At 40.4% G+C, this 13,348-nt stretch overlaps 1 protein-coding gene across 1 annotated transcript in view; it reads right to left on the bottom strand.

Moving 5' to 3' along the window:
- LOC131034227 (uncharacterized) overlaps positions 1-13,348 on the bottom strand; it is a 49,423-nt gene that overhangs the window by 4,872 nt on the left and 31,203 nt on the right. The window lies entirely within an intron of this gene.

The raw sequence follows: 13,348 nt of genomic DNA, 5'->3' as shown, positions 1-13,348 counted from the left end.
CAAAATGAACCCATCGAAAGGGATCAACTTAACACAACATTACATAATAAAGTATCTCGGTACAGAAAGCAAAAGGAAAGCAAAAAGACAGCAAAGAGACCTAACCAGGGACAGCAACAGAAACGAAATGCTATTCATGATTTCCTCAACGTGAACAACCATTTGTTTCATGCTGATCGCTGAGGTCTTCAGATCCTCCAGCTCACGACCTTCGATGTTGCCTTTTTTCTTTGTGTTAGCTCTGGTCCTCCTTTCATGCCCTTTCTTGTTCGACTGCTCTTTATCACCATCCTTTTCTGCATCATTCTTGAACTTGTTAATAAGGATGTTCATGTTGTCCACCGAGGATTTGAGGATTTGGAAATTTTGGTCGGCAATCTTCTTTACATTGAGATCCAGCTTGTTAATTATGGTGCTGTAATCTTTCATTTTGTTTTCCATTTCCTTAGGATCTCCCATCTCGTTGACCTTTTTCTCCGTTGCCATAATTTTTCCAACCATACATTCAATAGCTTGTGCATTATGCAGAACGGCCACCAGTTCTTTAACATGTTCCGCCAAGGGCTTGTCACCAACTGTAATTCTTGCAATGGCCTGTGTATCAGTTTTCAAACTGTTAACATCCGTCACCATAGTGGCGATGGTCTCACAGAAGGCCTTAACAGTGTCTTTGTCACCATTGTCACTTTTATCCCCTTTTTCCTCCTTATGCAGATTTGTGGTATTCGCAGTCTCCAAATTATCCATCACCGGGTTACCCTCCCCTTCTTTATCCTGACTATCAACCACCTTGTTTTCTTCAGCCTCCTCTTCTGATTCAACCTGAACATGATTGAAGTCAAAATTGCTCCCCTTTTTTATGTTCTTTTTCTGAGCCTTCTTTCCAGTGGTTTTCCCTTTCCTTTTTTTAGCAGATTTTTCCTCAAGGGATTCAATTGCAGAGTCCGACGTATCAGAGTCCACAATAATCCTCCTCTTCTTGGCCCTAATCCTCCCTTTCTTGCTAGTTTCCTCCGACTCTCCCTCAGTATCCGAGTCAAAATTAAAACCACTATCCTTACTTTCTGTAGTTTCATCTCTAGCATTTTTGCCTTTGATAAGCTTTTCAATACACTTCCCCTTTAGCATTTTATAAACCAGGACCATAAGCCCCTGGTGGAGGGTATGATCACCTTTAGGATCCTTCTGGATTTCCTTTATAGTATGATCCATAGAACAGGCAAGGTAATAGGTAAGGCTAACCCTTTCTCCATGACGAAAATGATTAAGAAGAACGAAGTGATGCCCATAAGCCCTGGTAAACCTACCGTCTAAGGTAATGTATTCAATAGAAGCGAAAAGAACAAACCTCCAAGGCCTGCAAATTCTCTTCGGGGAGTGGTAGGAATTGTCAATTTTGATCATCTTTCGCCTCTCTCCATCCGTAACTGGAAACTTGTCTGCAGCTTTGTCAGATATTCCTCTGTCCCTGTAAAATTTCATACCCTCAGTAGACATCCCCGTGGCCTCGGCAATAACCTCTTCGTCAACATTCATCATCTGTGAACCAATCAGAATTTTTCCATTTTTCCAGTTCTTGATGAAGTAAGAAGTAATTGTGGGGTCTTTCCCACTTAGTCGTTCCATGAAAACATTCATTCCTCTCTACTAGAGGATATCCCAGACTTCTTCATTCTTTCTCAGTCCGAGCAGGAAGCAGGTTCAAATCTCTTCTTGTTATCTCCCATTTTTCCAGCACCTTCCTTGCAATGCCTTCTTTCGATTTGATCACTTCCCCTCTGGTTTCTGTGGTTATTCTGTAAGGGCGCCCAGAATCCATGCCAAGTAATTATGATAAGACACCTATTTAAAAGTTCATTATCTTCAAACGAGCCCTGCATCGAAAAAGGTGGAAAGGTCATTAGAAATAATGATTAAAAGTACCACGTTGCCTTGTATAGCTTCGGTCTTGATTGAGCAAGGATTTCATTTCGCTTGCAATCTTCGTTTCACCATAATTAGTAATGATGTCTCCCGATTGGTAGGCTAGGTTGGCAGCCTAGTTAGCACAAGAGTTGGCCTCCCTGTAAACATGTGTAAAAACACACATGTCAAACTCTTCGCTAATTTTCCTAGTAGCTTTACTAGCACTACTAATAGACCAAGACGGCGGGAATTTCATATTTAAACAGTTGATAATGTTTAAGGAGTCTCCTTCACACCAAACTTTAGTGCATTTGGCTTCCTTGGCAAGGATCATCCCATGATAGGCCGCCCTGGCTTCGGCTAAATGATTGGTTTGATTTCCTATGGGAATACATTTAATGATTTTACATATTCCCCATTCATCCCTTAGGACCACTCCACATCCAGCAACCCCCGGGTTACCCTTCGAGGCCCCGTCAAAATTGATTTTCATCCATCCTCCGGGCGCGCTGATCCATCTCACTCCCTCTCTACGGTTGCTCTGAACACTCTCTTGAGCCTTTAGTCTCCACTTTTTATAGATACATTGATCCTCCTTAGTGTGAGGATTATCCAAACCACCTATGATATTTAGATTTTCCACTATGCTGCTTCTTATTTTTTCAAACACAATTTTAGCCTTAGTAGTCTTTTCCCTAAAAATTCTATCATTTCTCTCTTTCCAAAGACCCCAGCACATGTGGGGTAAAGCAATTTTCCATAATAAGGTTGTGGTTTTGTTTTTTGAAGGGTGATGCCAAGACTTGAAAATTTCCTGAATCGAATTAGGGAAGCTCCAACTAATATTGAATTGATCCAGACAGCTTCCCCAAACATCAGAAGAGAAGGGACAATGGAAGAGCATATGATTTATAGTCTCCTCATTCTGCTTGCAGAGAATACAAAAACTAGGCATGCTGATACCTCTTTTTTTGATATTCTCAATAGTGAGAATTTTGTCTTGAAGGGCTATCCAAAAGAAAATATTGATTTTGGGGATGAGGCCTTTCACCCAAGCTTTGGCCGAGCAAGGAATTTCCATGTTCTTGAACTGTTGATGATATCGAGAAGTCACTGAAAAAGTACCACTAGCTGTGAGTTTCCAAATTTTTTGGTCTTCTTCTTCAATCCTCACCATAGAGTTCATAACTTTGTTCAAACTACCTAAAGACTAATCCACTTGAGATAAGTCTTTCCACTGTCCATCTTTCCAGTAATCCTCAACCTTGGTTCCAAATCTTTCCTTGCATTGGTTCTGATATCTGTTCCACTCAGGGTTTCCATTCAAATGGGAATCCAGAAGCCAAGGGTCCTCCCAAAACTGAATAAGATTCCCTTTCCCCAACTTCCACTTTGTACCTTTGATAATTAAGTCTCTAGTCCTAGAGACATTTTTCCAAATATTGGAACCAATTGGGATGATCTCCGCTTTAAGGAAACTTTGAAGATTCGGGCATTGGCTTTTGTATTTGTTGTCCCATATTTTTTTCCACTCTCCTTGATTTCTATATCCTCTCCAAATCTGCTTGGCCATGAGGTGATCATTTATGTCTTTTATTCTTCTAAGGCCAAGACCTCCTTTATTCTTAGGTTTACAGACCTTCTCCCATGCAATTAAGTTCATTCTCTTCTTCTCTTCCACCCATGTCCATAAGAAGGATCTCTGAATCTTTTCAATGGCCTCAGCATACTTAGCTGGAATCCTGAACAGACTGATGGCATAGAGGGGGATACTTTGTAGAGTGGATTTAAGCAGTTGGACCTTACCTGCTTGACTAAGGAGAGCTCCCTTCCATCCAGACAGCTTTTTGTGGAATTTATCCACCAAGGCTCCCCAAAAGGAGTCTGAAGGATCAAGGCCTAAGGGGAGCCCCAAGTAAGAAGCAGGCAGACTACCAATTTGGCCTCCTAGAATGTTACTAATTTTAATCCTCCTCCTCTCCAGAGTATTGATAAAATAAACAAAGCTTTTAGACCAATTAATTAGCTGACCAGTGGCCTCTCCATAGTTGTCCAAAGCATTTTTTAGTCTTCTAGAGTCCTTAACAGTGGCTTTTCCCATTATTATAGAATCATCAACAAACTATTGATGAGAGCATATTTGATCTGCCAAAGAAGGATTCAAACAGCAAAACTCTCTTTTCTCAACCAGCTTACCAATACATCTCCCCAAGCATTCCGCCATGATGATGAAGATCACTGGAGATAGAGGATCCCCCTGCCTAAGACCTCTTGAGGCTTTAAAGAAAGGAGAGGGGGAGCCATTCATTAAAACAGAGAAAGAAGCTGAAGAAACAAGTTGTTTGATAAGGCTGACACTTCTAGGACCAAAGCCAAAAGTAGAGAGAACGTCCACCATAAAATCCCAATCCACTCTATCATAGGCTTTAGAGAGATTCAGTTTCAAAAAAAAACCTTCTTTTTTAGAGAATGCCAATGAGTGGATATTTTCATGAACAGAGATGATAGAATCCAAAATTTGTCTTCCCGGGACAAAACCGCTTTGCTGAGGCGAGATGATGGATGGCAGCAGCTTCAAAATTCTAGAGGTTAGGACCTTAGAGATAATCTTATAGAGAGAGTTGCATAAACTTATAGGTCTGAAAAGATCCATAGAGTCTGCTCCCATCTTTTTGGGAATGAGAGCAATAAAAGTACCATTAACTTCTTTTAACAGTTTTCTAGCACCAAAAAACTCTTTCACTACTCTGGTGACATCATCTCCTATAATATGCCAGTACATTTGGAAGAAAAACATGGGAAAGCCATCCGGACCTGGGGCTTTGTTGCCTTCAAAGGATTTGACAGCTATCAAAATTTCTTCATGGGAAGGGATAGCCGACAGGTGATCATTCTGTTCCTCCCCCAAAATGGTAGGTATGCTGTCCAAAAGTTCCCTCTGTGCCTGTATTTCCAAATTCTGATCCTTAGCAAGTAAGTTAGAGAAAAAATCCATGGTAGCCTTGCTCATGGAGTCATCATCAACAACACATCTGCCATTCACTTTAATCTGAACAATTCTATTCATGGCCTTATGTCTTAGGGTGGACATATGGAAGTATTTAGTGTTCCTGTCCCCCTCCTTTAACCAGACATTCCTCGATCTTTGTTTCCAGTAGGTTTCCTCTTTAGCTATTATATCATGATATCTCATAAGAATAGCATCTTCAGTGTTTCTAGACATATTAGTGTAACCATTGATCTGTATCTCATCTTGGATTTCCTTGAGCTCTAAGAGGGTTGTAGCTTTTGAGGTAAAGATGTTCCCAAAGCAATCCTTATTCCACTTCTTAACATTATCTTTAACATTCTTCAGCTTTTTGACCACTTTTAGGTGTAGTTATTTCCTTGGATTATGAAAGTTAAATTCAAATGGGATAATGTGATCACATGTTGAAAAAGGTATAGACCTTCATCAAACGCTACCATGCACAAAGGCTTTTAATTATATAGGAAAACAGTTGTATGGAAAAAATTTCTCAAAATATATATATTTGGAGTATAACGACATAACAATGGTTGAGACAAGTGAAATGCGTTAAAAAATCCAACATAAAAAGTATAGTTTTGTTCAAAGGATTTAAAAAAAAACAATTATTAAGAGAGTTATGTTGTTGAGATCTTACATGGAGAGAAGCGGAGGAATGGGAGGAAGAACGACGCTCTGTGTTCTTGGGCTAGAGCTCGTGCCCTTGTTGTTGTTTGACTGTGTGTGTGGAGGTTTGTACGAGTGTTTGCGGGAGTGGGTGTGTTGTTGGCGGGGGGTTGTGTAGGTGGTTTGCGTGGGCGGGAGTGTAGTGTGGATTTGGTCGTGTTTGGAGGTTCTTTGCGGTGTTTTGGTGGTCGTTTCTGTTGGGGTTTCTTTGTGTTATGTGTTCTTTGTCGGGGTTTTCCTAGTCTATGGTTCTGATGGAGGAGAATAGGGTTTCGAATAGTCTAGTGGTTGTTGATGCTTCTTTGGTCCATGGAGCTTCTTCGGATGTGCATGCAAGGCCATCAGATTCCTTTTATGTTGGGGCGAGCTCCAAATTGAATAAAGCTAATGGTTGTCTTCCGAGGAGCCATGATCGGCATGTCCTTGCGATTCCCCATGAATCGGTTATGGAGCATGTGGCCTATTGGAGCAAGCATGCATTGATTTGTAAATTTCTTGGGGTTAGAATTTCCCTGGCAGCTTTGGAAGCCTGGATCCGTCGCTCATGGCAGGTTGAGGGAGATATGGATATAATGCTCACTGCGAATAGCTACTTTTTGGTTGCATTCTCCTGCATGTCTGATCGGAATTATATTTTTGAGGGCATACAATATTTTTACAATCATGTGGGCTTGTTTGTTAAACCCTAGCATGCGGGTTTCAATTCAGCAGAGGATCTGCCTTCAAGGGTTCCTATTTGGGTCTGTCTGCCGCAACTTGCTTTAGAGTTTTGGAGGGAAGATATTTTGCAACAGATCGCCACTTTGCTTGGGAAGCTGACTACGATTGCTTAACAAACCCTAGATAAAAAGGTAATCTCCTTTGCTCGTATTTGTGTTGAGATTGATTTGAATAATCTGCTGCCAAATTCTTTGGAAATTTCTTTGGGCTCTTCTTCATGGGTGCAACAACTGGATTATGAATATCTTCCTTTCCAATGTCGAATATGTCATGAGTATGGACATCTTCGACGCCAGTGTCCAAGGATTAATAAGAAGACTAGTGGCTCTGGTGGTGTTTCTCCCTCTTCTTCTATTCCAAAGGTGGATAAAGAGGGTACATCTAAAGCTCCAGTGACAGCAGATGGGCCTGATAAGGATGGTTTCATACCTGTTAAACCCCGTGTTAAGGGGAGGGGACAGAAGAGACCCTTCAGGGATAGGCAGATTGATGAGAGTTTTAATAAGTTTGAGATGCTTGATTCTATGGCTTTAAAAGAAGGGATTCCAGTCGAAGTCTCTTCTAGTGTGACTAGTATGGATGTGGGGTTTGTGCATCAGGAGACTACTGTTATGAGTCATGATGTTGTTACTTAGCAGGTAGTGCCCCGTACTGGTCCTGTGGTAGGGGTTTCAAGTGACCCTGTTAGTTTGCAGGATGATATTGTTTTGGCAGATTTAGTTAAGGAGGTTCAAGCTTCTGGTAAAAGTAAGGGGTCCTCTCCAGCTTTGGGTTTGCAGCAATGACCCCTCAAGAAAGTGTCTTTTGATACTTCTTTGAAAGGTGGTCATAAAAAGGATCGGGAGATGATTAAATTTGTTGGGGAACTGCTGGTGGAATCTAGGTCTGTCAAGCCCATTGAGGTTCACTTCTCCCACCCCCCTCAATGATTATTCTTTCATGGAATGTTATGGGGGTTGAATAGCATCCCTCGACAAAAGGCTATTCATGATCTGGTGGCAGTTCATTCTCCGACTATTTTATGTGTTCAGGAGACTAAGCTTTTAGTTGATTCTATGTTTCATTGTGCTTCTTCTATTTGGTGTCATGGTAAATATCAGTGTATTGGTTCTCTAGGTTGTTCCGAAGTTTTGCCCTTTTTTGGGAGCCTAGGAAAATTGTTCCTATGTAATGGATCTCTAGTCACTCGACTCTATCTATGGTTGTTTCTAGTTTGGAGACTGGGGAGATGATTTTGGTTACGAATGTGTATGCTCCAATTGATTTCCATACGTAAACCCTTCTTTGGTTGCACATTAGGTATGTTCGCTCATGTGCTCCTCTCCTCCTTTTGGTTTTAGTGGGTGATTTTAATTCAGTGTTATGCCTGGAGGAGAAAAGGGGTGGGTTGGCTTGATTGGGTCCTTCCACTAAGCTATTTCGTGAGAATGTGGACCTCCTAAATTTAATTGATATCAAGCCGGCTAATGGGATCTTCACTTGGAATAATAGAAGGGGTGGTGTTGATGCTATTTATGAGCGGCTTGATAGATTTTTGGTGTCTTGTTTTTGGGTTGGTGGTAGGTTGAGCTTTTTTTTCTAAAATACTTGATTGGAGGGGCTCAGATCATCGGCCTATTAAATTTTAGCTTCTTCTTTTGCAGCTCCTAAAAATCCACCTTTTAAGTTCCAATTGATGTGACTTTGTGATTCTTCCCTCCATGATTTAATGGCCCAATGGTGGAGAGATGGGGGCCCTGCTTATGGTACCGCTATGTATTTTTTTGTTAAGATATTGCAATTTGTTAAAAGGCAGCTCAAGAAGTGCAACATATCCTGTTTTGGTAATCTTTATGCTAGGAAGAGGGAGGTTCAAGCTCGCCTTAATGATATCACTCGTCAAATCCAAGATCTTGGCTTTACTAAGGATTTGGTGATTTGGCTAGGGCAGAATCTCGGGTAGCTAGAGACTTGGAGGAGTGGGAACTTAGGGAAGAGATTTTTTGGAAGCAGAAGGCCAAGATTGATTGGCTCCAAGAAGGCGACAAGAATACTACTTTTTTTCACAAATCTGTGCAAGCTCGTCAAAGTAGGAGTTATATTTCCTCTTTGGTTAATTCGGATGGTATTTAGTTGTCTTCCTAGCAAGCTCTATCTTGAGAAGCTACCAAGTACTATTCAGCTCTATTTTCTGATGATTCACCTCCTACTAAGGATGAGGAGAATTTGATCATGGGTGGCATTCCTTCTCTGGTTACTAATGTGACGAATGAGTCCTTTATGCATCCAATCACTTTGTCTGAATTGGAGGAGGTTGTTTTGGGGATGCGGATGGGTAAAGCTCCAGGCCCTAATGGGTTTCCAACAAAATTCTTTCAAGAATTTTGGGATGTTAACATAGATTTGCTTGAGGTGGTTAGGGAATCTTATGTCAGCAAGCAAATGCTCGGGGCTTTGAATTCTACTTTTCTAGTTCTTATCCCTAAAAGAGAAGGTGTTGATCATCTGGATTTCTTTCGGCCTATTGCTCTATGTAATGTGGTTTATAAAATTATTACTAAATTGATTGCTAAGAGGCTTAAGCCTTGGTTTCCTATCTTGATTTCTGATGAACAAGGGGGTTTTGTGGCTGGAAGACAGATTTTAGATGGGGTGGTGATTGTCTCGGAAGCCATTCACTCTATGACTACTTCTAAAGAGAAATCTATGTTCATCAAATTGGACATGCCTAAAGGTTATGACAAGGTTAAGTGGCATTTTTTTGCGGAATATTCTTCTTGCCTTTGGTTTTAGTCTCAAGTGGGTCACTTGGATTATGAGTTGCGTCACTTTGGCTTCTTTCCATGTTATTGTTAATGGGGAGCCCTCTGAATTGTTTGGTGCCTCTAGGGGTCTTTGCAAAGGGGATCCTCTTTCTCCACATTTGTTTATTATTATGGCTAAAGGCCTTGGCAGGCTCATTAAGTCTCAGGTTTCTCAGGATCTTATTCATGGCTGAAGTTGGGGAAATGGGTTGCCTAAGCTTTCTCATCTCCAATTTGTGGATGATACTGCTCTCATGGGGATGGCTCGATGGCATGAGGTTGAGTCCTTCAGACGTACGTTAGATATTTATTTAGCTGCTTCAGGTCAAAAAGTCAATGAGCCTAAATCCTCTATCTATTTTTGCAACACTTTGGAGCCTGTCCAGAGGAGGATTGCTACCATTTTGAGGTTTCAAATTGGGTCTCTCGCCCTTCTTTATTTGGGCATTCCTATTGCTATTGGTCGGCACCCTGGGCCATTTTAGCAGGACTTGTTCGATAAGCTGCGTCGGAAGGTTAACAATTGGACTCATTGGTGGCTCTCTACTGCTACTAGAGTGACCCTTCTTCAATCAATGATTGAGGCAATTCCCATTTACAGAAGTTTGGTACAAGCAGCTCCTGTTTATTTTCTTAAGGAAATTGATGCCCTTTCGCGCCAGTTTTTTTGGAGTGGTACTTTGCATCATTCGAAATGGAGCTTAGTTGAGTGGGAATCAATGTGTCGATCGAAGGAAGGGGGTCTTGGTCTTCGTTCTGCTATCTTAAGTGGTCAGGCTTTAGCTGCTAAATTATACTAGCGTTGGTGTACCAGTCAGAATCAGCTCTGGGCTAGTATTCTCATGCATAAGTATTTACAAGGAGCCGACTCTTTGGATGTTTCTCGATACCCTTTGGAGGGTAAGGGATCTTTGGTTTGGCATACTCTAAAAACTGGGGATCAATTGGTCTAGAAGGGCCTCTTTTGGATCTGTAATAGGGGGTCAGAAGCTCTCTTTTGGTTGGACTACTGGGATGGTCATCCCCCTCTTCTTTCTATGTACCCACACCTGCAGACCCTCTGTGCTTGCTTTACAGCTGCTGGTTGGGATAAGGTTGTGCATTATAAGTTTGTTCATAATTTTGGTCTGGATGTTGGGTATCGATAGGAGGACTCTGCTCCTGGCCGTCGGGTGGTTTGGAGAGGGATCGGAATGAGCTAACTCAGATTCTTGCATCTCGTGAGTGCAACTCTCTTGTTAGTCCTGATATCCTTGCTTGGGGTAGTGACACGTCTGGTAAGTACTCTGTTGTTGTTGGGTACCTAGAGCTTACTAGGTAGTTGTTTGGAGGTATTGAGGTGCCTTGGTGGAAGCAAGTTTGGAACAAATTTTCCTGGCCTAAATGCAACTTTTTCATGTGGCTAGTGGTTCAAAACCATTGCCTTAATTGGGATAATTTATGCAGGCAAGGCTTTCATGGCCCAATAGTGAGGAATCTATTTCTCACCTTTTCTTCCAATGTCAATTTGCCAAGGAAGTGTGGCACTTTTAGTGGGGTGCTTGGGGTCAGCTTTGTTGGCATGTCTCCTCTCTATCTCAGTTTTGGGCCCACTGGTACAAAGCCCCTGCTACCACCTCTTTTCTTCAGATTGTGTGGGTTTTGGGTCCTCCTTTTATAATTTGGCATGTTTGGCTGGAGAGAAATCGACGGATTTTTAAGGATACTAGGCTGATTGCTATACACTTGTGGAAAATTACTCTCTTCGTGAGACTATTTTGACTAAGTGCGATACGGATGGTGGTGTGGATCTTGGATATATTGTTATTTGCAACCATCTTAACCTTCCTCTTCATGGAGGTGCTCAAGGGTCTGCGAGTCCGACCAGAAGTAGTAGATGCAGGCATCCTTTGCGACGGATCAATCGAGAGGGTCGTTGGACTCCTCCCCATGGAGTTATTAAAATTAACACTGATGGTTCTTCTTGGGGGAATCTTGGACATGTTGGAATTGGTGGTGTTGGTCGATATAGCTCTGGAGATATTCAATTTATTTTTTTGGTATAAAGGGCTTTCATACCAATAGTTTTATGGAGGCTCTTGCCATTTTGTATGCTATAGGGCAATGTTGTGCTCTTGGTTGGAAGAAGATTTTGTGTGTCTGATTCTCAGGTGGTGGTGACTTGGTTAAATCGGCAACAGCTTGAGGGGGTTAGTTGGCACTTAGCTCTTGTTATTAAATAGATTCTCCATGTTTGTAGCTCCCTAGAATCTGTTACTTTTACTCACATTCGTAGGGAGTGGAATAGTGTTGCTGATTGTCTGACCAAATGGGCTTCGGATCATATGCAGGATTGGAATATTGTGGATATGGAGCAATTACTTCCTGATATGCTCCATATGTTGGATCAACTAGTGGCTAGGGACAAGCTTCTGTAGTGCTCTCTTTGCTGGGCACTCTGTTCTTTTGTATCTCTTTTGTGCTTGAATAAATTTTTACCCCTCTTTTAATCAAAAAAAAGGAGTTATGTTGTCTTCTGATGAATATGGTTATCTGCACATCTTCTTGTCCTATATCTTTTGATTCACACCTTGCATTTGCAGCTGTCCCTCTTTCTATGTTTTTCTATGGAGTTGTGCTCAAAAGTGCTGCAGAGATGAATATTAAGAAGTGGTGCAAAGAAATGACCAATTAAGTTACTTGTATTGGGTATAGGATCGAGGAGCTACAACCTATGAAAATCTTTCAGAGGCCAAAGGCCGAGGGCCCTAGTGTTGGTTCTTGTAGCTATAATCATATAAAAAATGTTTTTTGTATTGGATGCTAAATAGGATTTGGATCCTCCTCACTGATCTTGGCCAAATTTGTTTTGATATAACTGATACTTCAACTCTTTTTAAAGTATAGGTGCTTCGTGCAAGCCATAAACATCCAAATTATGACTGTCAGAAATACACTTTTTAGTTGATGCTTCAAACTGTCTTTTTGAATGTCTGGAGGATACATGTATCTGTGTAAACTTCTTATCCGAATATATTAAGAATAAGAGGGTTGTGGTCTAATGGCCAACTGACATTAATCAACATGATTTTATAAGGATGGCAACATTGAAGTTAATATCTTATCACCAACGTTCAGTACCAAACCAATGGTCAACCCATCAGCTACATCATTACCATCTCAACATTTATCACATGCAAATGAAAGATTGATCTTTGTTCCAAATAGATCTAACACTGTCAAAGTTTTATACAGGTAATTATTTGCCCCTTGCCTTCTCTTCTTATGGATCAAATCCAATCATACAAATGTTTTATCATATTACTAGTAGGCAAATGCATTTTATGGGTATAGATGCAGAGTTATGACTGATTCAAATAGCCAAGCGTTCATTTGACCAGATACCAATATAACCGTAAGAATGTAATAGTAATGAGACCTACTCTATTCAAAAAGATCCTAGTACCTATAGCAAAATGAATGCCATTTACTATCTATAAGATCAATTTTTAATGACATTACTACACATCTCGATCATATTGTATGTGTTTCCATGCAATCAGAGTTTTCAAAAAGAAAAGGTTAAAACTTAAAACTAAACTACATAGATTTCAACTCTCAAGAAAAATAAAATATGAAAATGAATGTTGTAGGTCCAAATTTAAAAAAACATGTGACAAATGTACAGCTCAGATTTTTATTTTTTTCCTTTGACAAGAAAAATATACATGATAGACATGATATTTCCAGTCCTTAATACTGCTTGAGAGTGCTTCTGGCTAAAACTGTGTACAGAATTTTTTATTCAACATTTCATATCACACTGTGATCCATCATCAGGAAAAGGAAGAACAAGAAAAACGTATTTTTTAATTTACTAAAAAGGGGTCAATGACAAACCAGAGATCATATGAACTAAAGAAATATTGTTGCAAGTAGAAGATTCATACATCCACACAAACAATTTTAAAATTCATAATGTGGCAATTGATTTTAGTTGTTAGAATTTATTAGACATCTACGACGGCACAAAATGCTAGCCCTTGTCTGTTTATTTCCACTACTATTAAAGCAAACAGAAGAAAGTCAATCATCTCCAAATTCAACCATTGCTTTTAGTATGTAAAAAGACAAACCACGATTCAGTCCTATATTGAATCAAATGAACTGAAGAATTATTGTTGCAAGTAGAAGAGTAATACATCCACACAAATGATTGTCAAATTATAGTGTCCTAATGAAATTTAGTGCTTAGAATTTATTAATT

This window comes from Cryptomeria japonica, chromosome 5 (genome assembly GCF_030272615.1).
Source record: "Cryptomeria japonica chromosome 5, Sugi_1.0, whole genome shotgun sequence".
NCBI lineage: Eukaryota > Viridiplantae > Streptophyta > Pinopsida > Cupressales > Cupressaceae > Cryptomeria > Cryptomeria japonica.
This window is presented reverse-complemented; position numbering and strand designations above follow the sequence as displayed.